At 38.1% G+C, this 24,205-nt stretch overlaps 1 protein-coding gene and 3 pseudogenes across 1 annotated transcript in view; 1 reads left to right on the top strand and 3 right to left on the bottom strand.

Moving 5' to 3' along the window:
- The window catches only part of TANK (TRAF family member associated NFKB activator), a 90,257-nt gene extending 84,781 nt beyond the window's left edge, over nt 1–5,476 (bottom strand). Inside the window, exon 1 of the mRNA XM_037140412.2 lies at nt 5,273–5,476. The gene's annotated coding sequence lies outside the window, so the exon portion shown is untranslated. The remainder of the gene's footprint in view (nt 1–5,272) is intronic.
- LOC119045663 (thioredoxin domain-containing protein 9-like) lies at nt 283–957 on the top strand (annotated as a pseudogene).
- A 1,144-nt stretch (nt 5,477–6,620) lies between the features above and the next one.
- Nucleotides 6,621–6,725, bottom strand: LOC119045668 (uncharacterized; annotated as a pseudogene).
- A 12,573-nt stretch (nt 6,726–19,298) lies between these two features.
- On the bottom strand, nt 19,299–19,934 carry LOC119045664 (nascent polypeptide-associated complex subunit alpha-like; annotated as a pseudogene).
- Nucleotides 19,935–24,205: the final 4,271 nt, after the last annotated feature.

Here is a 24,205-nt window from a genome sequence, read left to right as displayed (position 1 = left end):
TCATTATGTGAATTCCTTCCTAATTCTGTGAATCCAGGATGATTGTGATACGAAGGCCAGAGAAGATCCCACAAGTAAAGAAACCTAAAAACCAGTATTCCTCTTCCTCCACACTTCCTGGGGCATTGCAGCTGTAAGGCTTAAGGAGCCTCAGCCAACAGCTGGCTGGTAGCTCCTAGCCGCTGCTGGGAGGCTGAAGCCAGAGGTGACTATTCTTCTCAAGCTACCTTTCTGTCACCTCTCATGTTTTACTGAGAGCTCACCAAGGCTAAATGGTTAAGAATGGAAGTTAATGCATCCGTCAACATGTTTTCGAAAGTCCTAGAGAAGCAGTTGCTTCAGACTAATTTAGACTAACCTAGTGGAAGAACATTTGGATGCTGAAATTCAGAAACTGGATCAGATGGACAAGGATGAATTGGAACACCTGGAAGAGACCTGAGGCACAAAGAAAAGCTCAACAGCAGAAATAAGAATGGCTTTAAAAAGGACATGGAGAATACAGAGAAATCTCTAGCAAGCCTTTCGCAAGAAGTCAAGGAGAGTAGGAAAGTTGTTTGTCCTTTCTACATACTCCACATTCAGGTATAAAATACTAGACATATATTTGGTGATATTGTTCAAGAAATGCCTGGAGACCAAATTTTTGAGGGTGAATGTGGAAAAAACACTTTTTCTTTTTGAGAGACTGAGGATCAAAGTCATTCCCATACTAATACTGGTAAGAGATGGAAAAACCAAAGATTACATCATTGGATTTATTGATCTAGGAGATACGCATGACTTCACCACAGAAACTTTAGAAAGGAGGCTTAGTTTTTCTGATATTCTTAATTACAGCAGACATTTAATGGAGCCACCATTTCAGGGCCAAAGGAAATTTGAAAACAAACTTCACCAAGCTGGAAAAAAATTACCTGAAGAAAGAAATATCATTTGAACTCTGATAACATTTAAAGAAGTTTATAATTCTATGTAAATTGCCTTTTTGTCTCTGCTTATTTTATAATTATATGTGCTTTCTAAATTCTGTTGATTTTGATACATTGGCCATCAAATAGGCATATTCTAGTTTTATACAGTTGCATCACATTGAAAGACATCTTTAATATTTTCTGGGTGGAACTCATGTAATTTGAGGAAAACTGCTGAGTTCTTAAATTAATTGGGTAGGATCTAAATTTTCTATTTTTGTGACTGATTTTATCACAATAAAGGTTTTATATCTTTATACCACTCGTAGTTGTATTTTTAATCCACTAGATTAGAAGTAGAAATTCAGTGAACAATTTCAGGACTAATTCTCACACATTGTTTACTTTACACAATGGGTCAAGTCACATTTATTGGTGTAACAGACTGCATTTGTAAGTGAGTTATAAATACTCTTCACTTCTGGAATATAGTTACATAACTATTTAAGAACTGCTGAAAACAGTATTCCTTATGGATAAAGAAGCAAAAATTCTCTACAAAATACTAGTAAACTAAATTCAACAGCATATTAAGTGGATTTTACTTCATGACCAAGTATAATTTATTACTGGAATGCAAAGGTGGTTAAACATAAGTAAATCATTCAATACAATATACCACATTATAGATGAAAAAAACATCTGATCATCTTCATTGATGCAGAAAAGACATTTGGCAAAAATCCAACAGCCTTTAGTGATTAAAAAAAAGACATAGACAACTGGAAATAAAAGGGAACTGCCTCAATATGTAAAGAGAATTTATGAGAAATCCACAGCTAACAGCTTACATAATGGTGAAAAACTGAAAGGTTTTCCCAGAAGACCAAGAGCAAGACAAGGATAATTCTTTCAGCACAGTAGTTCAACCTCGTCCTGAAGTTCCAGTCAGAGCAATTAAACAAGATATACTATAAAATGTTTCTAACTTAGAAAGGAAGAAGTGATAATATCTTTGTTTACATTGATACTGTCTTATATAGACAATTGTCTTGTATAGAGAAAATCCCCCAAAATACACAAGAATGCTACTAGAGCTAAAGAATGAATTTACCAAAATTGCAGGATTACAGGATTGATGCTCAAAGGCCAGTTGTTTCTATGCATCGTCAGTGGACATTCCAAAAATGAAGTTAAGGAAACAATTCAATTTACAATAGTATTCAAATGAATTTTACATTAAGTGAATTTTACCTCAAAATTTTAAAAAGGAAAAAAATAAGGAAGTCTGAATAAACTATGAACTGAATTAATAAAATAAGATGTTAATAGTAGGGGAAACTGTGTGGCTGGGTATATGGGAACTCTGTAATGTTTTCTCAATATTTCTCTAAATCTAAAACTATTCTAAAAATGTAGTCTATTAACTAAAAATCCTGCATTCTCTTAAGTAACTATTGAATCAAAAAGGAAACAAATTTGTAATTAAAAACCATATAATAATGACCACGGGGAAGTGACATATCAAAGTTGTGAGATGTAGTTAAAACGATCCTCAGAGGTGCTCCTAGCTTTAAATACTTTCATTACGTAAACAACAAAGAATAAAAATAAATGAAGTAATCATTCAACTCAAAAACAAAAAGGGAAAGAGAAAATATTCTAAAACATGGCATTAAGTAAATATTCATTAAAAGCAAAAACTATTTAAAAAAGAGCTAATCATCTAACCATTAAAGTGATACATCCAAGAGATGAATTCTTTGACATATCCAATCAGGAAAAAGAAAGAGGGAGAAAACATAAATGGATAAAATAAGAAATGAAAAAGAGTTATCCACATAATTATAGAGATGATTTAAAAAGTACAAGAGAATATCGTGTATGCTTATGCATTTAAAATATTTGATAAAAAGGATCATTTATGAACAAAACAAACAAAAGCAGGTGCCAAGGACAAACAGTGTTAAGGTTGGCTCTTTAAACATTTCAAGGAGCAAAAAGTGCCCATTAAATATTTTTAGAACATGGAAAATTTTGGTATTTTTATCAGAAAATAAAAATACAGATTAATTTCACTTATGAATATGAATGCAAAAATTCTCAGTAAATTACAGACATTTCTTCAGAATGCATTTTCTTAATATAAACTGGTATAAAATTGTTCAATTGGGTCATCCATTTGCATATTACTGTAAACTGTAACTGAACTGGTCTGCAACCAGCACTGTCATAACAGGGAGAAAGATTTTGCACAAAGCGCAGGAAGAGCTGCTTTGTTTGAGTATCTGGTTGCTCTGCCTGGATAGAGCTCCTTGGCTATGTCATGTTGTTTTCATTCCTTTCTGTTAATTTGAGTTGTGATCTAAATTGTGAAGACAAAATAATAGAGAAGAGGCGTCTAAGCATGTGGATTGAAGAGAAAATGAGGAAATGTGTAGGTTTAGTTTGGTTGGTTTTGATCAACCAATTCGTTACTTTAATCAGAGGAAAAACAAAATATACTTTATAACTATAAACCTATCATTTTTACTGGGGCACGATCTTTGATAATGTGGAATTTTAAAAAAATGAAATTACCGTATTGTATAACAGCAAAATGCTATATAAAGTAGAAAAACTATACAGTTGTCTCTAATGATACCACAATATCGAATACAGTTTTATAGGAAGTCTTGATACATCTTTAGTAAACTAGAGTTAGAAGTATATTTGGTAGTTATTTGGTTTTTATAATAAGTTTATTTACCTCAAACCAACAGCCAACGTCATTCTTAATGTTAACCACTAGGGAAATTCCCATTGTGGTCAGAACAAGACAAGGTTGGCTGCTATGTTCTCTGTTATTAAACTATTCTAGAAGTTCTCTGGACAATATGGTGAGAGGAACAAAAGAGGACATACAATTATATTTTTCCTATCTAGGCAGCACATGTAAATTACCTAAAATAATTTAGAATAAATAAAAGCTCAATACATGGCTGGATGCAAGATAAAATTGTGGAATCAAGAATTTTCTTAAATCCCTACCCCACAGAAACATAATAAAACAAAATTTATTGGAATATATTTTACAACAAATAAAAACCTATATATTGCCTGAGTCCTTAAGTGTATGGAAAGAAAGAATGTTTGCAGGCAGGAAGGTTCTCTACTGTAAGGATGATCATTTTCCTCAAATTTGTGAAATAGTTTTATGAAATTACAACTGGAACACTTTTGGAGAAATTTAACAGATTTGTCTTAAATCTTTTCAGTTGGCCATCTCTTCATAGTCACAAGTGTTTAGAAGAAATAACTGAACATTCCTTTAGGGCCCTAGTCGGTTGCTAGCAGGAACCTCATATACAGCCCTTACCCCCTTTGCGTGGAGGCAGACTCTGGTGTGCACCTCGGCACAGGTACAAGTGAGCCCTGGGGATGGTGAGGGGATGGTGCAGGTGAGTGAGGGGAAGGGAGAACTAGAAATGACTTCTAAGTTTCTATAAATAACTTGGCTGCTCTGTGACCTTGGCCAAGTCATTTTCCTTCCCCTTCCCATCATTTTGCAGTTTGGATAAAACATCCCCAAATTCTGTTTCAATGTTGTAAGAAGGCAGGGCAGTGGAAACAGAGAGCCATGGAAAAAGGAGTGATACGAATTCATATTTAAGCATGGGCTCTGTTGTGAACTGGAAGGTTTTGTGATTGTTTTCCTCCAGCAGACACTCAATAAATGGTAGCTATTAATATAGCAATAGTGATGATATTCTGGGTGTTTAATCCTAAGATTATTATTAAGAAAATATTTAAGAAGATACTATATAGTCTTTAGTATTCATTTTTGATTATGAACATAAAAGCCAACTGGTAATAGAATAAGACTAGTTTGCTCTAATTATTTAAGTTTACATATTTCAGGATAGGAAATGGAAAATTTCCTATGAGGTTGATATTTTACAGTAAAGCTATATTCTTTAAAATGTATCTCTTAGAAAATGGAAGAATATAAACTTGAGTTAATGTTTGAATGAACACACTGGATTATGCTGGAATTGATCTTTAAAATTATAACCAAAGAAAGTATGAATATGTATAGTATTAGTGTACTTTTCAACCTAGTAAGCCATATATAACTTATGCCAAATACATACATTTTATTCTACATTATGTTATAAAAACCACTCATTACAGAAGGTCTATATTTAAAAAAATCATTTCCAATAGACATATATTCTATTTTAAAAGTTGAGAAAAATGTAACAAAATCACAGTATTTAAATTTTTTTTAGCTAGGGACCCTGTTTTTTTAAAGGTCAAATTCCTAACTATAATAATGAATACAATGGCATTATTGAATCATGTCATAAACTACTCACTCAGCAGAAGCAAGAGAAGAGCAAATCAGCAACACTTCAGTTTAAGCCATCCAAGCCCCTTTCTAGGCTGTGAATCAGTACGAACTATTCAAGTTTTGGTTACTGCTTCTTCGGGTTACAAGTCTTCTTTCACAGACCACTGCTCTTTAAAGTGTAGGCAGTTACAGAGTCTAGAATGCTGCCCAAACCCCCCTGAGCTCTCCCTTGTGTTGAACTGGGAACTTCCACTGAGAAATCCCCTGACTTGAAAACTTCCTTATTTGTAACTATTGACAGCCAATCATGGCAACATACTGAACTGAAGCAAAGACTACCAGAAATTGTTCTGTAAACCACCGTGACTGTAGTTCTGACTTCCTTTCGAAGCAGACACTTTACTTGAATAGTTACAGCATTTTAACAAAAATCCAGAAATGATAAATACAAAAATATTTTTGGATTAAGCACAGTTTCATGTAAAAAATGTAATAGTAAGTGTATTTGATAAATAGCCTTTTTTTAGCATTTAAGAAGTTATTCTTGCCCATAAGTAATATATTTATAAACAGAAGGTAAAGACTAGATTTGGGTATAGTTGTCTTTGTTTCATGGTCTATAGGGGTCACTTGAATGAAGCCTGGTAATAATAATGTTTGTGCTGGATTCCAGAGCTGGACCTCAGGTGAGGCACAGAGGCACTTAAGACAGCTTTTCTCCTTGGGAACCAAGGTTTATTGTTCAGGTGGATGAGTGTGTGTCCCATCCAGTACACTGGGGAAATGCTTTACAAATGCATGTATTCTTCTCAGGCTGCTTGGAGGAAAACATCAAGTTTTATGTGCAAATGGAAGGTAGCATATGCAGCACAGACATTTTTCTCTGTTATAAAATTTTAGAGCTGGAAATGTCCTTAGACACCATCTGTTCTATTTCCTTTTTATTCAGATGAGGAAACAGGAGAGAGGGCAAATGCTCAAAGTCACAAAGAAAGTTAGAGGTAAAACTCAGATTAAAATCTGAATCTCTTGAATCTGAATGTATTTCTTTTTTTTTTCACTGTACTATACTCTCAGCAAAGTTATTAAACAGGAAAAAGGTTGTAGCCAAAAAAGACTGAAAGTCTCCTATTTTAATTCCTACATTTTGCAGATGAGGAGCCTGAGACTTCACCTCAAGATCCACGATTAGTGAAAGGATTAGGATTTAAAACTTCTGATTCTCAGTCTAGTGTCCTTTCCATTCGAAAACACTGCCCTCTCTTCTATTAGATGTTAAATAAGCCTGAGATATTTCTAATCATGATGAAATTATTCTGTACAAAGGAAATAGTTTTGAAAGTATTTAAAATGTTGAGTACGCTTATGATTCAAAATGTTCCGTTTACTCATCTGACATATAATGAAGAATTAATTTTCTTCAGCATCTTGTGTTTTTTTTACTACACTTGATCTTAGCCAAAAGGCCAAGAAGCAATACCTTGTGTTTTTTTATAACTACCTTACTGATACCAAACATTAAACTTTCCTGTGTGCAATGGAAAAAAAAAACCCTAAGAACTCTGTAAATATAAAAAAATTCAAGAGGACCACTGGAAGGAAAACATGCTTCTCAAGAATTTACATTTTTGAATGAGCAGGGTCCTAAAAACGGATATCTTAAAAATAAAAAAGGAGTGCTGATGTCTTAACTGGGAAATGTCCCTTTGGTCTCTCTGTCTATGCCCTTTTCCTCTTCTATTTGTTTGGCATGTGAGCTTGGCCGATAGCCAAGATCCAGCAGAAATGGCCAGCCCTGGGTACTTGGCTTTAACCTGGAGGGGCAATGCTTACAAAAGGGCCCTGAGAAGCCAAGACAAAGAAGCTATAGTTAGAGATCTTTTTGAGGAACTTCTGTCTAAGTGCATGGAATTTAAAACCTCTGCTGCTAAGAAGTTCTGGCTCTTGGCAAAACATGTGAGGCAGATGGAAATTTTTATCTTTGCTGTTTCTAATGGTTCCTTTTCCTATTCCCTCCCCTTCATTTTTCTCTCTCAGGATCATAAATGATGTGACCAGGGCAGATAAACCTATAGATTCCTGTAAGGAAAAAAGGAGCAAACTGGCACTGAGCCAGGATTGGCAAGGGTTAGGGTACAATGATTAGGGTTAGAGAGGACTTGAGGGAGCTCTGAGCCAAAATTAAAGGATGGAAGGCAAAAGTCAGATTCCCATTCACACCGGGGTGAATGGCCGAGGGGTTGCCAATCAAAGAATGAAGACCACCACCATGGACAGTGGAGTTCTCAGGGAAGGTCTGGGTGAGAGGTTTCTATAAGACCTGAAAAGCAGAATCTTTTCTGGGGACACTGGAGGGCAAGAAAGCCAGGGCTCTTAATTGCTGATTAGGATTCAGGGATGGGCTTCCTCCTTCAGGAGGGAACCCAGGTACCTAGAACTCTGGCCAGGAAGCTAATTAGGCAGCTGGGCTCCATGGGGTAGGTGTTTGATTGAGAAGCAGTTCAGATGATTACATGGGCACCTGCAGAAATCCCTGTTCTAGACATGGTATCTACGGGAGGAATGGAATTTTCTAACCTCTATTTGCTAATGGGCTGATGCTCCAAGATTTTAGTGGCCCATGGCCACAACAGCGTTGGGACCTGTGGGGATAATGTATACTATTTTTCTAATGCCACCCCAATCTCTATAAACTGCACTGGAGGAAGTCGCTGGTGTCGTTAATTCACAATCTAACATATATTGATGCCAAAATATTACTTCTCCCTCAGGGATATTTGCATTTTATGGCTTAGAGACTTTTATAATTATTTAGTGGAACTTCTGGCCACAGGGAGGAGGTAGGGAAAAGGAACTGTCCTTACTTCATACAATTCATCTACTTAAAAGTGTAACCTAAGTTAATGACTGGCCTTGTATCAGTAGGGACATGTAGTTAGCAAGCTTGCTCATTTATTTATTCAACAATGTTTATTATGTATTATGTATTAGGTTCTGTGCTGGGCGTAGGGATTATTAAAATGCTTTTGCTTACCGTCGAGGATCTCATGATATTAAGGAAGAAATAGACAGGCAAATGATATCTTCCTCTGCCCATTGCCAAAGACAAGAGCAGACATGTGTGTAAGGTGCTGTGCGGAGACAGGGGCAATCCTTAGCCGGAGTGACTCATGAAGAGAAACCTAGACATCTAAATGAACAAGCAAGAAGGATCAAGGGTTACAAATTTATTTGATACTTTCCCCATGTTCTCAGTATATTCACTTGATTTCCTTTAGGCTAACTTGGGACTTTTTGCTTGTTTCTATAATACTGTGAGGAAATTTTTTCTAAAAGTCTTAGTTTACTTTTCAACACTGTAGAGGTTGAAACAAATTTGTGAAGTAGGCAGATATTGTGAACAGTTAAGAAGTACCTTAGGCCTATTATTTTTGAAGCTAGGAATAAAAGTAGGACTCTGGTTTTCTCAACACTCTATAAACCTCATTGTGTGACAGCTATATAATTTTGGCTATCAAAAGAAAAAGGACTCAGTGACAGGTAATGGAAAGATGGTTAATAGAACTAAAATCCCAAAATATCTTGACAAATTCAAGGTATACACTGGTGCTAGCATGAAATTTAAGAAAAGCAGTGATAAAGTTGTCTAGTTACTACTCTCATCCTACAACTATCCCACAACTGTCCACCACCTTATAAATAAGCAAAAAGCAGGAGAAAAATCACATAAATCCAGAGAGGCAATAATGAGATGCAATTTAGTAGCAGTCATAGAAAAAAGACTTAATTTTAGTCAAGGTAGGGTTACAGGGATGTTAAAAATTCCAAAAATGAATAAGAGCTTAGGAGTCCATCTAGAATGAAGGAAACAGTGCTTTCAGATCCTCTTTCTGGATAGCACTCTTTAAGAACAATGTAGACAGTGAGTTACTAAGTACTCATCTATACTATATGTGCATTATGATAGGAATATATCAGAAAAATATCGAGTCAAATATCAGTTAAATTCTTCTATATCACTCCAAGGTGGACCTCAGACTAGCAAGTAAGAACTAAAAGGAAAATAAATTTTATTTCACTATAGAGAGATTAACATTCCTATAGCAAAAATAATAGTAAGTCTCCCTGGGAGATAATGTCTCTGTTCCTACGGAAAATCAAGATTAAAATAAATGGTCACTTCTTGGGAATGTTGAAAGGGTATTAACATCTCATATGAGATAATAATGACTAACATAACATTTACTCTGGTCCTGGAACAATTCATTTCCTGTAATCCGTATAAGTACCCAGTGAGGAAGGTAATCTTTTGCTGATACAAAACTGAGGCATAAAAAAGTTAACTAACTTAACCTAGTAAATATAATTAGTAAGTAGGAACTCAGGCATCTGTCTCCAAAGTCTGTACTGTAACAACTTTATTACCGTGCAGCTGGGATGTTCATTAGAGTGCACTTTATCAAATACAGATTCCCTTACTGACAGCATAGAATATTATTTTATTTTACTTTTAAGGTTTTATTTATTTATCTTTAGAGAGAAGAGAAGGAAGGAGAGAGGGAGAGGAACATAGATCGGTTGCTACCCTTGTGCACCCTGACCTGACCAGGGACCAAACCTGCAACCAGGGCATCTGCCCTGACTGTGAATCCAACCAGCGGCACTTTGCTTTGTGGGGTGATGTCCAACCAACTGAGCCACACTTGTTGGGGCTATTTTATTTTATTTTTTAAATTATTTTCTTAATCCTTACCTGAGGACATACTTATTGATTTGAGAGAGAGAGAAAATGTGAATGTGAGAGAGAAACATGGATCAATTGCCTTCCATACACACCCTGACTAGTAATGGAAACTGCAACCTAGATATGTGCCCTGACCAGAAACTGAACCCCAAAACTTCTGGCCCATAGGATGGCCCTCCAACCAACTGAGTCACTTGGGACCTGGCCAGGGCTAGCATGCAATTTTAGAGGAGGTAAAAAGAAATTCTGAGGAAACGCTATCACGTTTTATTCCTTTTTATAGCCAATTTTGAAAACTTCCAACTTGACAAGCAGTTAATGAACTGAGAGTCTGCCATCTCCAATCCCTGTTCAATAACTACCAGTTTGGTTTTGGGATGGGCATGTGAGAAGGATATAACTGGAAACAGCAAGAGGATGGGAAAGCAAAGGAGGACGGTGCAGAAATGGGCCTTTGCGGAGAAGTGGAGGAGGGAGCTAGACTCGCTGCTGTATCTCAAAGCCCAGTTTAGGAAAACAAGGCAGCCTTGGAGCAGACTCAGTGCCATTAGTTAAGGATGCTGACAGTGCACGATTTGCTTCTGCAGATTACTTATCCTTCAATTCTTCCCCTTTTCAATCTGTTATGCATAGCTTAGTATGTCTCATAAAAAATCCATGATACTTTCACAGGGTACAAGGTGAACTATCTAAGCCTCCATAAAAAAATGTCTATAAGATGACAGAATGTTATCAGGGAATGAGACACCTTACCATAGAAAGGTCTGCTTCAGGGATTACACATTCTACTTTCTCTTTTAATGGCCAAGGTAACAATACATTTAGTTTATTGCCAAGTGGCCCTTTTATTTTGATCTATGTACAGAGATTTCTCCTGTTATGGTTAATGAGAACCATCAACCAAAAGAATGAGCCTCACAGCATTTTCTTTCTAAACTGAGATACCCAGAAAAGTGGTTTGGATATTAGAATAAAGAAAATAGAAATTACTTGGCTCCCTCACAGAGGCCCAGAATTTATAAATGGTAGAAAACAAATTTACATTACTTAAAATGTATTTCTTTTGGATTCATAAATTCATGAAATTGCAATTTCAGTGAGATGTTTAAGGTCATAATAATTTTCTATGCAACACGCACAGTATAGTAGTTTCTAATATTAATAGGATTAATAGTTCATACCTGTAGTTCTCTATAACTGAGGAGATAAAAAATGTGCAAGCCTATCCATAGCAGTGACAGCAAGAGTGGAATTCAAGAAAAGAAGGAAAAAGAGGGAGAAACAGGAAGGATAGTCTGTAAACTGAGTTTCTCCGTGACTTTAATAAAATAAATCAGACTTTCAAAGAGACCTGACCTTTGAAAACTGTTTAGCTTGACTCCAGGGGCAGGTTGGGAGGATTGATCAGCTGAAGCTTGCAGAGAGATTTTAAGATTCTTTCCGTTATTTATTTTTTTGGTTTACTAGTTAAGTTTCCTTTTAATTTGATCATATTTGGAAGGATGCCAGAGCCATGATGAAAGATTCAATAACAAGCTATTGTTTGAGAGAGAAAAACTGAGGTAGTGCTAGAAGTGTAGGAATAATTTGTGTGTGTGCATGCATGCTATTTTTAGATAATCCGGTTGAATCCTTTCACTTCAGCGAGGGAGAAACTGAGACTCGCAGAGAGAGATTTTCTCAATATCAAATAACTGATAATGGTGTTGACAGATGTCCATTGGCATTAGAGGTCTTGGCTCCAACATACTTGATCATCATCTCTGACTATAATTTGAGGATGCTGTTAAAGTATGGATGATGAGTGGGGCATGATTGGAGAACTTCTCTGATTACTTTGTTGGTGAATGGCCCATCTCTTCCCTTTTCACTGTGTTTCAGATTTTAAAATAACATTTGAGTGATAAAAAAACCCTTCTAGGAATCTCTTTCTTACATCATTCACTTATTCATCAATTGCTCTGTTGATCACCTCTGGGGAGAGGGCACATAGAATCAACCTCCCTGGCACCTTTCATAGCACATCAGAGGAATGAAAAATTACCTCTTTGTTGAGAGGCAATCTAGCAGAGGGTTAGAGACACAGGTGCCGGAGCCATACTGCCTAGGTTCCAAATACTGACTCCATTCTTTAGTAGCTCCTTGCCTAAATCTCATGGTAGTTTAAAGATAGAATGAGTTAGTATATGTAAAACATGTACAGCACATGGTGAGACTATATACATTTTTAATTATTATTTTTTATTCCTTGGTAAATTTTTATTCGCTATTTCTGTAAAACCATAATGGGAATAAATACAAGTTTTACAAGAAAACTAGAGAGAAAATTTAAAGTATTTAAGCAAGATTTTTTTGTTCATCTGGGCAACATCCGTATTGTCTTTTTGTCTTCCCCCTTATGGAGCATGTGCTGTGTGGAAAGCTAACTACACCCCTAATTCACAGGTAAGTTAAGATTGGCTTAAACCAGTCAACACAATACATTTCCCTGGGTTTTGCTGTTGGTTTAGGGGTGGTGAGTATGTGATGCAAGCCAGTCTAATCTGGGTGAATCCCAGGACTCTCATTTGGAATACAGAGCTCGCTCTTCCACTGAGAGTGAACAGTGAAGTGGTTGTTATGGCTGGCAGCCAGCCTAAATCTACAAAGGGCTTCAGTTGTAGAATAAGGCTCTACCATGTGATACCCCAAAAGAGAGATGGGCTTTAGTGATATTGCTGAACCAACTTAGAAGCTCCCTTTACCTCCTGATTTCCCTTGTAATGTTATCAACCAAATCTTTTTTTATTGTTTAAGTTCATTTGAGTTGGATTTCCTGTTAGTAACAATTAAAATTTTCTTGATATAAAACTCAACATAATAAATCAAGATCCGTGAATTACAGCAATAACCACAAAAAAACAGCCTTTTGGAGAAGTTGCTACATGGCAGGCACTGTGTTAGGTCTGATCTTTGCAATAGCTTCATGGACAGGCATTGAAGTTCTTGCTCTCCACTGCTCAGACTGTGTGACTCAATACCATGCTCAGTGTCATGACTGCATGTCTTATACTTTTCCAGCTTGGCTTGTTTGTGCCCTATTTTGTGCCAATATTTTTTCAGGAAGCAAATGCAAAAGTCCTAATTAGTCAAGCTCCCACATCCCACATCCCTCATCCCCCAGGTGATTTTTAAAACTAAATACAGAAGATACTTATTGGGTACAGCAATATTGAAACTTGACAGTTGATTAAGGAGCTGGTGTACTTAGCTTTGAATTTTTAAATTTGTTTATTCTGCTTTATTTTATTTTCAGTTGCAGTTTCAATATGAGAATCTATTTTTTTCTAGGATTTGAGTGCTCCTTGCCTTTTTTTCTATCTTATTTATTGTAACCAAGATATTAGACTAATTTGCAACAGATTACTCTGGCAGAAATTCAAACTATCTCTCTGGTTGTTTGCATACTCTGGATTATTTAACACATGCTTTGAAGGTTTATTCTTCAGGAATGAAGATAATTTCTTCCCCTTCTTATATCAGTCAGGGACCAGTCAAAGGACAGACACCATATAGTATTAGAATTTGAATAGGGAATATTTAATATAAAGACTTATCGACTATAACAGATGGTGATCTATAAAGGGGTGAACATAAGTCAAAAGAATGCAATAGAGCTCATTGAGGGTACCCAAGGAAGAAATGAATATGGAAAAGGGGCCTCCTGCCCAAGGGTGGGATTCAGACCACAGTGGAGAAGGTGTGGCAATATACCATTGGACTGCAGAGAATTTTTCTGGGGGTACCTATGTCAGAACTGGACCATGGATACTGGGCATGCAGAAAACATCCTTCCAAAATGCAGGTGGGCCAAGGCTGAGAAACTGACTTTCAGGACATGTGTGTGATTTACTGGAAAGCTGTCAACAGGGATGGCACTGCAGCCCGATAAGAAGCAGTCCATCTATTTCCACTGAACCTTAAGGGGGTGAGTGCCAATGGATGAAACCCACACATGAAGCTGGAAGCCATGAGATAGGAGCAAGAAGCAAATGGAAAACCAAGAACCTGGTTCCTCTTGGAGTATCTCTCCAGTTTCCTATACCGACAAAACTTGACATTGTGCTTACAGCAAAGGAGAAAATTTCAAGCTCCATTTTTTTTCTAGGAAGACAGTTAAGGGGAGCTTTGGAATTGGGGGCAATACATTTTTAGCTGGCAAACTTTTAAATGTAAGGGATTAATTTTCATTGTGCCCAGTTATGTCAATATTCAATGGTAGCTTTTAAGCATATTATCAATATTACTTGAAGTTATGTAAAGGAGTTGTTAACTATAAAATGCCTTTTCAGGTATGTTCCCCAAATCCTCCTTCACTGGTGTCTGAAACGGGTTAGGCCTTTATTTGTAATATAAGATTTTAACCCCAATTAAAATGTAACTACCTCGTGAAGAAGAACAATCAATCAGATTTGTATGGGCCATCCAACCTTAAGGTGACTGAAGACTCTAATGATAACTGATAACTACAGAAAGGACAAAATTTAAAGTAACAGATGGGGGAGGTCACTGAAGAGAAACATGGGCCAAGAATGAAGAAGATAGGAGTACAAAAGTCAGTTTCCCCCATTTCCCAATTTCATCTGAACTGATTACATGGAGAAGAGTCAGGGGATAAGATTCTTAAGGATAAGAGAAACTGAGCAGAAATACAGTTACCGGGAACTTTGCATATAATAGGGTGGCTTCGATATTTTCAAGTGAAATAATGAGTGACTGAATGTAACAGTCTTTGATTGCAAACTTTGAATGAAGGGAAGGGTAACTCTATGATATTTAAGATGCCATTCAGCTCTAACTTAGCAATAGTTTGTGATTCTTTTTCTTGGCATGATTGAATTTCTGACACAGAAGTTGATTATGGTGGGAGAGGATGTAGGAGAAAACTGAGAAGAAAGGAAAGTGGAGTTCGGTGAAGGTGGGAGAAGAAAGGTTGCATACAAGGATGGCTTATGCAGGTGGTCTGCACAGAGGTGGCCTCTTGCCCAATGTGGAAGGCTGAGGTGGGTTTTTCTTGAGAAGAACAATAGAGTTAACCAACTGGGAACAAATATAATGCATTTGGCATTTGATGGCACATTCATTGACATTCTGTTCTTGCATTAGATACCTTTCTTTTGTTCCAAGGTGAGCCTTTCCCCTGCTATCAGTCAGAAGACTTCCCAATTTCTTTTGAACTTTTCTAGCACTGAGACTCTGAAATGCAGTTTAGTTATATCTCACACACACTGTTGTTATAGAATTACTATAGAATTACTCTGGGGTTTTGAGATCAGAAGCCATGACTGGCACATAACTTGTAGCTTCACAGCACCTAGAAGTGCTATGCCTGTGCCAGGTGTTTAATAGTTCATGATGTATCTAGAACACAAAGAAATACAGGACTGAGTTTGAGATGTGACATTCTCTATGACTACTGAATAGATAGCCACACAGGATGAGTTTATATTATGGAAAGAAGAATTTATTACTTGGCATTGTATGTAAAGAAAACCTCCTATAGTAACAAGACTCTTATTCAAAGAAACAGGACGCTAAAAATTTTGGGCATTTACATGTCTCTTTAGTTGAGGCCCACCCAGAAACTTGAGGAAAATATCCAATTGAATCCTTGACTTTAATTATAGTCCGAGGTATTAAACAAAGAAACTTTATGACAATACTTAATATAAGCTAAAGTAATTACTGGCAGGACTCCAGGCTTTCTTCCAAGATTCTCAGGGTGCTTGCTCATGGCATAAGGTGAAAGAGTGAAAAATAAATATTTATAAAGAAGATAAAGAGACCTATATTTATGCAGTAACTCTGTTGTGCCAGGTACCATACTAGCTGTTGTATACAAATACGTTATCTTACTGGTATGTTTGAATCGTGTCAAACATACCAGGAAGCAGATTTAATTCTCATTCTATAGGTGAGAGAACAGTGGAGGAGGGTCGAACAGCTACTCATGTAGAACCAGGATCTGACTCGAGGCCTGCTTAACGCTAGAGCCCATGCTCTTCCCACCACATGACACAGTCTCTCTTAAGAAAATTTATACTAATCAGAATGAGTAAAAAACTCACTTCATTTAGGTGTATGACCTGGGTCTCCTCTAAAAGCAGAGAAAATTGTCATAGGGCTTGAGTTCGTAGCTCTGAATGAAGTTAACTGGAGTGGAGTGAGGCTAGTTAGAGAAGCTGCCTAGATGAGAAAGAGTTTCAGTGCGGTTGGTGGCCCAGCAGGGAGGGAGTCCGCTGGTGAGGGTTTTCTCCAGTTGGGTGCTCCTTGCCAAAGGCAGGTGCATGTTCCAGAAGTAGGAGGTGCTGTAGCTGGGAGAGCTTTAGAACCTTGTACATATTTGAAGCTGAAAGTACCTTAGATATTGATTACTTGGGTTTCCTGTTACATTTTTATTCTTGATTTTTGTCAACTAAAGGGGCACCTTTTGTATACACACACCTTTCTGAGGTTTAGAGGAAGTGGTTATTTAACAGCTGAAAGCTCTAATTCAGTAGAAAAAAATAACTCTACTACTACGTGGGATACAGAGAGGAACAAAATATTATAAACTAATCTAATGAAGAGGACAGAGATTAGAGGCAGGGAGATCAGTTAAGAATAATTATTTGACTATGAAATTGGTAGAATATTGGGACTGATAGAAATGGGGGATCTAAGGAAAGGAAGTTGTTGAAGGGTGCTACTGGGTTTCTAACTGTGTGACTGGAAAGTTGGTCGCGCCGGTGACTGTGAGAGTAATGGTGGTGCCAGGCACCATTCTAGCTGCTGCACACAAGCATGTTGCTTCACTGACCCTTTTCAAGCACATTAGAACCTAGACGAAAGGATGTAGAGAGAACAGGACCATGTTGATGAAGATGCTCAGTTTTACTGAAGCTGATATTCAGGAGCTGGTGGAGCGTTTATGTGGAGGTTTTTACAAGTAGTTGGACGTGAGGTCTATCAGGCTTTCAGTTCACCCCTAAAGTGGTAGGATAGTAAATCTGACTGAGGGTCTGAGGAGAAGACTTTCACTGAAGCGCTGTATCTTAATCACCAGTCCCTTCTTTAGGTTTTAAGTCTGATAGTGGTGTGGTTCAGAAGCTTTCTGCAGCTACAAAACATACGGTATTTAAGTTAACCAAGGAGAAAAAAATTCCCTCCATTTACTGGTTTACTGATGCATTACTTTACTAGGGCAGCCATAACAGAATACCACAGGGTAGGTGGCTTAAAGAACAGACATTTATTTTCTCATAGTTCTGCAGAGGACCTGGAAGACCAGGATCGAGTTCTGGCAGAGATGATTTCCTCTGAGGACCATGAGGGAGGACGCTGTTCCAGACCCTTCTCCTTTGCTCGCAGATGGCTGCCCTCTTGCGTCTCTCTGTACAAACATGTCTCCCTCCCCACCTGGTGTCCCTTTGTGCGGCCACATTTTCTCTTTTTATGAGAAGACCAGTCATGTTGGATTAAGGCTTACCTTAATAACCTCATCTTAACCACCTCTTTAAAGGCCCTATCTTCAAATACAGTCATATTTTTAGGAACTGAGAATTATAACTTTAACATATGATTTTGGTGGGACACAGCTGAGCCCATAACATAACGTGAAATTAACTTGCCATGGTATAAACAAAAATCAACTTAATTCATTTCATCACCACTTTAAAGAGTCTTGTTCCATCTAAAGAAGTACTAATTTTTCCTCTGCTTGGGCCTGGCTTGGGCTCAGAAGCTGCAGTGAGGAAAGGGACACACAGTGGACACGGTAGTCCTCTGTATTTCTTTCCTGACTCACTTTTCTACTCCCCAGTCCTCATCTCACTATGTTGCCATCTATGTCTTTGCTACTTAAGTGTGGTTGGCAGATCAGCAGCAACAGCACCATTAGATTACTAGAAATGCAGAATGGTAGGGCTCTGCTTCTGCCTTTCTCAACCTGAATCAGATAAATTTGCATTTTAAAGAGATCCCCAGGTGATCTTGCTCTGTCCAGGAAACCAGGGCCTTCGGGACTGGCAGACAGAAACTCCGCATCTTTCAGACATGTGTACGGGGTTGTGAGAATGGAGCAGAGGTGTGGAACAGAAGGTGTATTGCTGGAGTGTTAATCTGACTTGGAAGCCTCTGTGTAGGGTACATGCCCTATTGTCCGTGAGACACTGTACTTGTCCCTGGCATGAACAACCTCTTTGATTTCTTACTATTGCCCCTGAGACCCTGCATTAACAGTATATCCTACACAGGGTCTTTGTTTTGGAACTTTGACTTAGACCTGGTTCCCTCCCATGGTGTTCACCAGAAAACCTGTGACATTGCTCTGCTTAATGTGGAAGTGTGGGCTACTCCTGAGACAACCCTCTCTCCTGGCTCTGTCTTCAAAGTCAGAACCAGGCCAGCCTCTTGACTTTAAACTCTTCCAGGGAAGAGTCTCTATACTCAACCTACTTTAGTGGACACTGCCAGGCTAACTCTCCCCATCACCTGGCTGGATGCCTTGTGCACTGGTGATTGTTTTACCAAATTCTACAGCGAGATGGCTAGAGAAAATGCCTTCTCTCTGACTAGTCTCTCTGAACATCTCCACTACTATAATCTTTTTAAAATTCATCACCTTCCCTTTTTTATTTTTTGGGATCACCTTTTTTTGCATGATCCCTGAACAAATGGATGAGTAGCGGGAGCTTTTTAACACTGTTCTTTGCTCTGGGGCTTCAGATAAAAACCAGAGGCGATATGAACAAGTCTATGTACAGTGCTACACACATCAATAATTTCACTATTGTGATATTAAGCACAAGTAGATTCAGTGTATATCTATAAACAGAACTAGATGACTTAATCTACAGACTTGTTTTCTCAAGGTATTGCTTCAGTCAATATGGTTGGACCAGTTCAGTGTATGGAGTTAGTCTCAGAGACTTTCATTCTTTCAGGGTGGTTCCTACAGACAGACAAATGGAAGTTATTCCGCAGGCTGGAGGTGACAGAGGAAAATATTTCCAAGTGGTAGATTTAAGGTCTCTTCAGTCTTCTTTTCCAGAAAGCGTGAATCATGGCACCACTTAGCAATCATTTATCTCTGGTCTTTTGTGTGCCTGCTCCTCAAATAACGACCTAGATCTGATCGACTATATTCCTAGTTTGGGGGTGATCACCAGATCCAACAGCCTGTGTTTCTGTGATATTTCTGCTTTACTCTTGATTTCTTTTATTTTTTTTATCTCAGAGGAAGCCGTAACTTTATTAACGATAGTACAAATTTCAGACCCAGCTGCAGTTACTCTTTTGAAACACCAAAAAACAACCCCCAAAACACAAAAGCCCTTGTTTTTATATGGTTACATGTATAATTATTGTTGTTCCTCAAGGCTCAAACTGCCTTTGCTTTTGACACATTTATTACATGACCGATTCTATGTCCTGAACTTCCACACCTGTTTCATCAACCTTGTCCTCTCCACTCTCCTCTTGTACAGTTGGAGTCTGTGTGTTTTCTTGAGCAGTTGCAACAGGTTCACCTTGAACTTTGAATTTCTCAGCAGTTGCTTGCTTGCTGAGATAAATCTTTTAACTTGGCCTCCTCCGAAACTATGTAGGCATCAGAAGCTGGGCTCTCATAGACATCTGCTTTTGTGATGATAAAGAGGATATTCTTACATTTCCGAATAGTGACTCTAGTAACCCCTGCAACCTATTGAAGACCTAGTTTGGCCATAGCCTCTTCTGCCTTCTTTTCCCTTTGGCTCTGTTTTGCTTTACTGACTAGTTCTTCACGCCAGCAGTGCCTGTCGTGTGGCTGCCTGTGTGGAGTCTTGTTCCTCGAGCTCTAGTACTGACTCATCACTATCTATTTTGTTCTAGATCATGTCTCAGCCTGGGGCTCTGGCAACTCCTGCCCTGTATCAGGGATGATTTATCTGGTTTCCCCGGGCTCTTTGTGCAGGAACACAGGGCCAAGACGGGGGCAGCAAAAGAGTGAGCGAGAGCATGGCCTGTGCTTGCCATATAGGGAAACCTTGCGGCTTTACTCTTGATTTCAATGATCGTGTTTCCAATCCTGAATTTACTTCACTCTTGCCTGAGCTCTGGTGTCTGTGGGCTTGAATTTGCTTCCATATGATTCATCCATTGTCATGACTCAGGAGGAAGGATTCTGCCATTGCTTCCACAGCCTGACAACTAATAAAGATTTCAAAAGTTAATATATCTCTAACTCCAAAAGTCTTTTCTCTGATTTCATCTTTACTGTTATTGAAATCGTTTTTAAACCATGGAAGAAACAAAGTTCTGCCGTCTTTTCAAAGCTATCACAACTTCTTGAAAATGGTAGCAGGAATGGATCCTGACCGAGACTCAGAAATTTGTTTTTTCTAGGTAACTGCACTGTGTAGTCTGCTCATAAATGGGTTCATAAATGCAGCCCATGGAGCGGAAAGCAATACATGGCAACTTGATGGAAATCAGACATTCCAGTTATTTCTGGAATAACTGCAAAAAGAAATTTTTTACCATAGCTTGGCATTTCCTTAATAGACAAAAGAATTAACAACACTGGCTGGCCTTGATGGATCAATGTAGACCAGCAGGTAGGAGAAGGAAGCCAAGATGCAACAAATGGAAATAGAAGCTGTCCTTTCTATTTCAGGAACGGCTGGATGTCTACTGTACAGAGCACAGAAAGCAGACTGTGTGCAGGAATGATTTAGCAGATACTGGTTTTCAACCTCATTCAAAAAAGGCCAATTCATTTCCTGAGCAGAGACCCTAGTCCTTGTTGTTGATGAGGAAAACATAACTTGCTGTCAAAAGTTTCAGTTATAGAAGCCTGCGGTACCCAAAGAAGAGTGGATGGACTGTTGTCTATGATAAAGTTTTAATTAGACCATGTGAAATGAGAAGGCTAATGCACTGATATTATCTTCTAAAGCTAAATTAATTCACTTTAAAGAACTGTTTTTTAAATTCAGAGATTAGTTTCCTCCTACTTTTTTTGTTTTAATATGTGGTTTTTAAAAACAAAGCAGCAGTGTTAGTGGATGGTTGTTATTTGATTTATATCTTTGCTAAACAGTTTAAAGATTAACAACCTTACATTGGTCCCCCAAATGTTTATTGAAAATATTACTAGTTCATAAAATTCAAACATTTTCAAAGTCTGATTTAAGCCACTCACTTATACAGTGATATGCTAATTGACAAAGAAACAGACAACTTAGTCAGGAAGGGACCAGGTTCCTTAGATAGTGGCAAACAGATTGTGGGGCAAGAGTGGCAGCAAATTGCAGACCCTGTTCTCCAAGTCAGTCATAAATGTCACGGACGGATTTTCTACCAATGCGATGTCTGAGTGCCATTTGAAATTGTTGTTGTTGTTTTGTTATTATTAATAGTAAAATCAAGGAAGGTGAAAATCAAGGGTTTCATGAAAAGCATTAATAAAACACACATTATAATTACATAACTACAGATAAGATGAATGTTTAATGTTACCTAAACTGCATGAACACTTAAACACTGATTATTACTGAGAGGTTGGTGTCATGAAGAAAGAGATGCTATTAAATTGATTAGATTATTTAATCTAAATTAGATTCAGTCTGGCCAGGCTGAATAAAAATCAATTCCCTTAGGGAAGTGGTCCTACTTGGGGTTGATGGTTTCTTCCTCCGAGCTCTCATTATGTCCATATTGCAGGTGCCAATGTTGGATATCAGGTAGGTCTCTCTGTTGGGAAGGATTCTAAGGCTAACTGTGAACTCAAAGAGAAAAAATGTTATACACGGTCATTGATATCTGCCAAAGGCTCCAGAGGGAAGACAGACAGTGGGACGTATTTGTGGTTGGTGTGTATTTGCCATTTCAGGTCAATACCTTCATTTGATAGTCAGCATATGCTGCTCCAGATGTAGTTATCAGTTTATTTATACAGCAAATTCGCCTTTTTCACCATGGTGCCTCCTGTGAGCTGAATGTAAAAGTGAGTTTTCATAAAATGAATTGTGCTTTTCCAGAGAAGTAATGGTTTAACTGTGGGATTCATTTCCACCCAGAGATTCAATATCAATAGACTAGAAATGACAAAGAATATCCCATAGCCCTGGCTGGTGTGGCTCAGTGGATCAAGCCTGTGAACCAAAAAGTCTCGGGTTCAATTCCCAGTTGGGGCACATGCCTGGATTGCCGTCCAGGTCCCCAATGGTGGTGGGGTGGCATGTGAGAGGCAATCACACATTGATATTTCTCTTCCTCTCTTTCTCCCTCCCTTCCTCTCACTCTAAAAATAAAGCAAATTGGTATTCAAAAAAAGAATGTCTCCCAGAAGAAAAAAGGACTTAAAACAACAAAATTGAATTCTGCCCTAGACTTTAGAGATGAAAAAGACCATCTGTGTCTTTGCTACCTAAGTGTGGTTGACAGATAAGTAGTATCAGCACCATTAGGTTATTAAAAATGCAGAATGCCAGGGCCCTGCCTTTGCATTTCCCAACCTGAATCTGGTGAATCTGCATTTTAACAAGATCCCCAGGTGATTCTAACTCTGTCCAGAAAACCAGACCTGGAGGACTAGCAGACAGAACAAAGTCTATTACAATCACGAGATGGGGCATTTTTATCACAAGACTAGGAGAGAAGCTCAGTGCAGTAGGACGCAGGACTAGGCCAAGTCATCTGGAGTGTTGAAACGAACAGCTGCATCATAGGAAATGCTTCCAGGCTGGGGCTGGAGAGTCAGTGCAAACTCATAAGGCTCCTTCCTGGCAGGAGATGATGTGGCTCTTCTAAAATCCCAAGTGGTGTCTTGGCTAGAGTGAGCTCTCAGAGATTAGTCAGTGGGGAACAGGGCTCTGAGTCCAATAAACAAAGGAGGAGAGAAGCAGTCCTGTCTCCTCCACTCCACTTCCCTCAGGCTGCTCATTAAAATCATCTGGGGAGCCTTAGAACCCTCCAGTGTCTGGGTATCACTGCAGAGACTCTGATTTAATTGGTCTGAGGTTTGTCCCAAGCCTTGGTATTCAAAAAAATTTCCCTAGTTTATTGTTATATGCAAACAGCATTGCAGAGTCTGTAATATTTTATTTCTTTAAAGACCTATGAAATAAAGACCCGTAGAAGAAAAAAAACAAGTACTTACACTCCATAAAAAAGCAGCTGTACTATAGCATAATATCTGCTATATAAATTGAGAGTAAATACTTCATTAGAAATATATTTTTATTGTGTTGGAACCTAGAAGGATGATGGGGAACGTGGATTTAAAGATCTGTATATATATGTCTAAACTACAAATAAAGTATTGTGTTTTCATTTTACTTGAATTGTTTGTCATAGACAGATACTCAGAAGTAGAAATTGGTATTAAGAATTGAGAGCCCAAATCTGCTCTGTGACCTCCTGCTACCTATTAACTGTTCTTGAAACTGATGAACATGCGGGTGAAGGTGAAGAATGGGTGTTAATTAGACTGTCTTGAAGTGGAGCAGATCCACAAAAGGCTAATCTTGGAAACAAGGAGATTCTTTTTATTACCTTAACACCTAGTTTGCCAATTCTTATGAAGATAAGGGGCAAGAATCTTTCATTAGGTGACTATTCTGTGCTGAGCTAGGCTTCCTCATTTCATTTTGACAACTACCTTGTACATTAGATATTTTTTGGAGGACAAAGCAGTCTCAGAGAGACTAAGTAATTTGGACGTAGATGGTAAATGGCAGATCAGGATTTGAACTCTTTGTTTCCAGGGCCTAGGGTCATTATATGGCACACAAGCTGTGCAGCCCAGAGGGCAGAAGGGCTTGTTAGATCATGTTTCTTTATATCCATAAAGAAATTTTCTACACGTGGTGGATGGCTGACAGTAATTTCTTTAAGAATGAATCAACAACTGTGTTGCAAGTGAAACATGTTAGGTACATGGGTACAGCTGAGCGGGCTGTGATCTGGCTCCCCTTACTTTTTCATCACTTTCCTTTATTCTGCTTCTGGTGAATCTTTGACAATTCCCACTCTAGGATATGTTCCTTCTCTCCCTGTGGAAGAGCCTAATGCCAGTCTAACTCCCAGAATCTCTATAATTTCTGTAGCTCCTGACTGTGGCCTGGCAGTCTGCAAGTCTAGGTGGAGGATCAGATTGGCCAAAGCCTGGAGACACCCAAGAGAATTCCATGAGCTACATGGTGTTTGAGC

This window comes from Artibeus jamaicensis, unplaced genomic scaffold (assembly GCF_021234435.1).
Source record: "Artibeus jamaicensis isolate MK-2021 breed Jamaican fruit bat unplaced genomic scaffold, CSHL_Jam_final contig_391, whole genome shotgun sequence".
Taxonomy (NCBI): domain Eukaryota; kingdom Metazoa; phylum Chordata; class Mammalia; order Chiroptera; family Phyllostomidae; genus Artibeus; species Artibeus jamaicensis.
The sequence above is the reverse complement of the archived record's forward strand: the minus strand, read 5'-3'. Positions and strand labels throughout refer to the sequence as shown.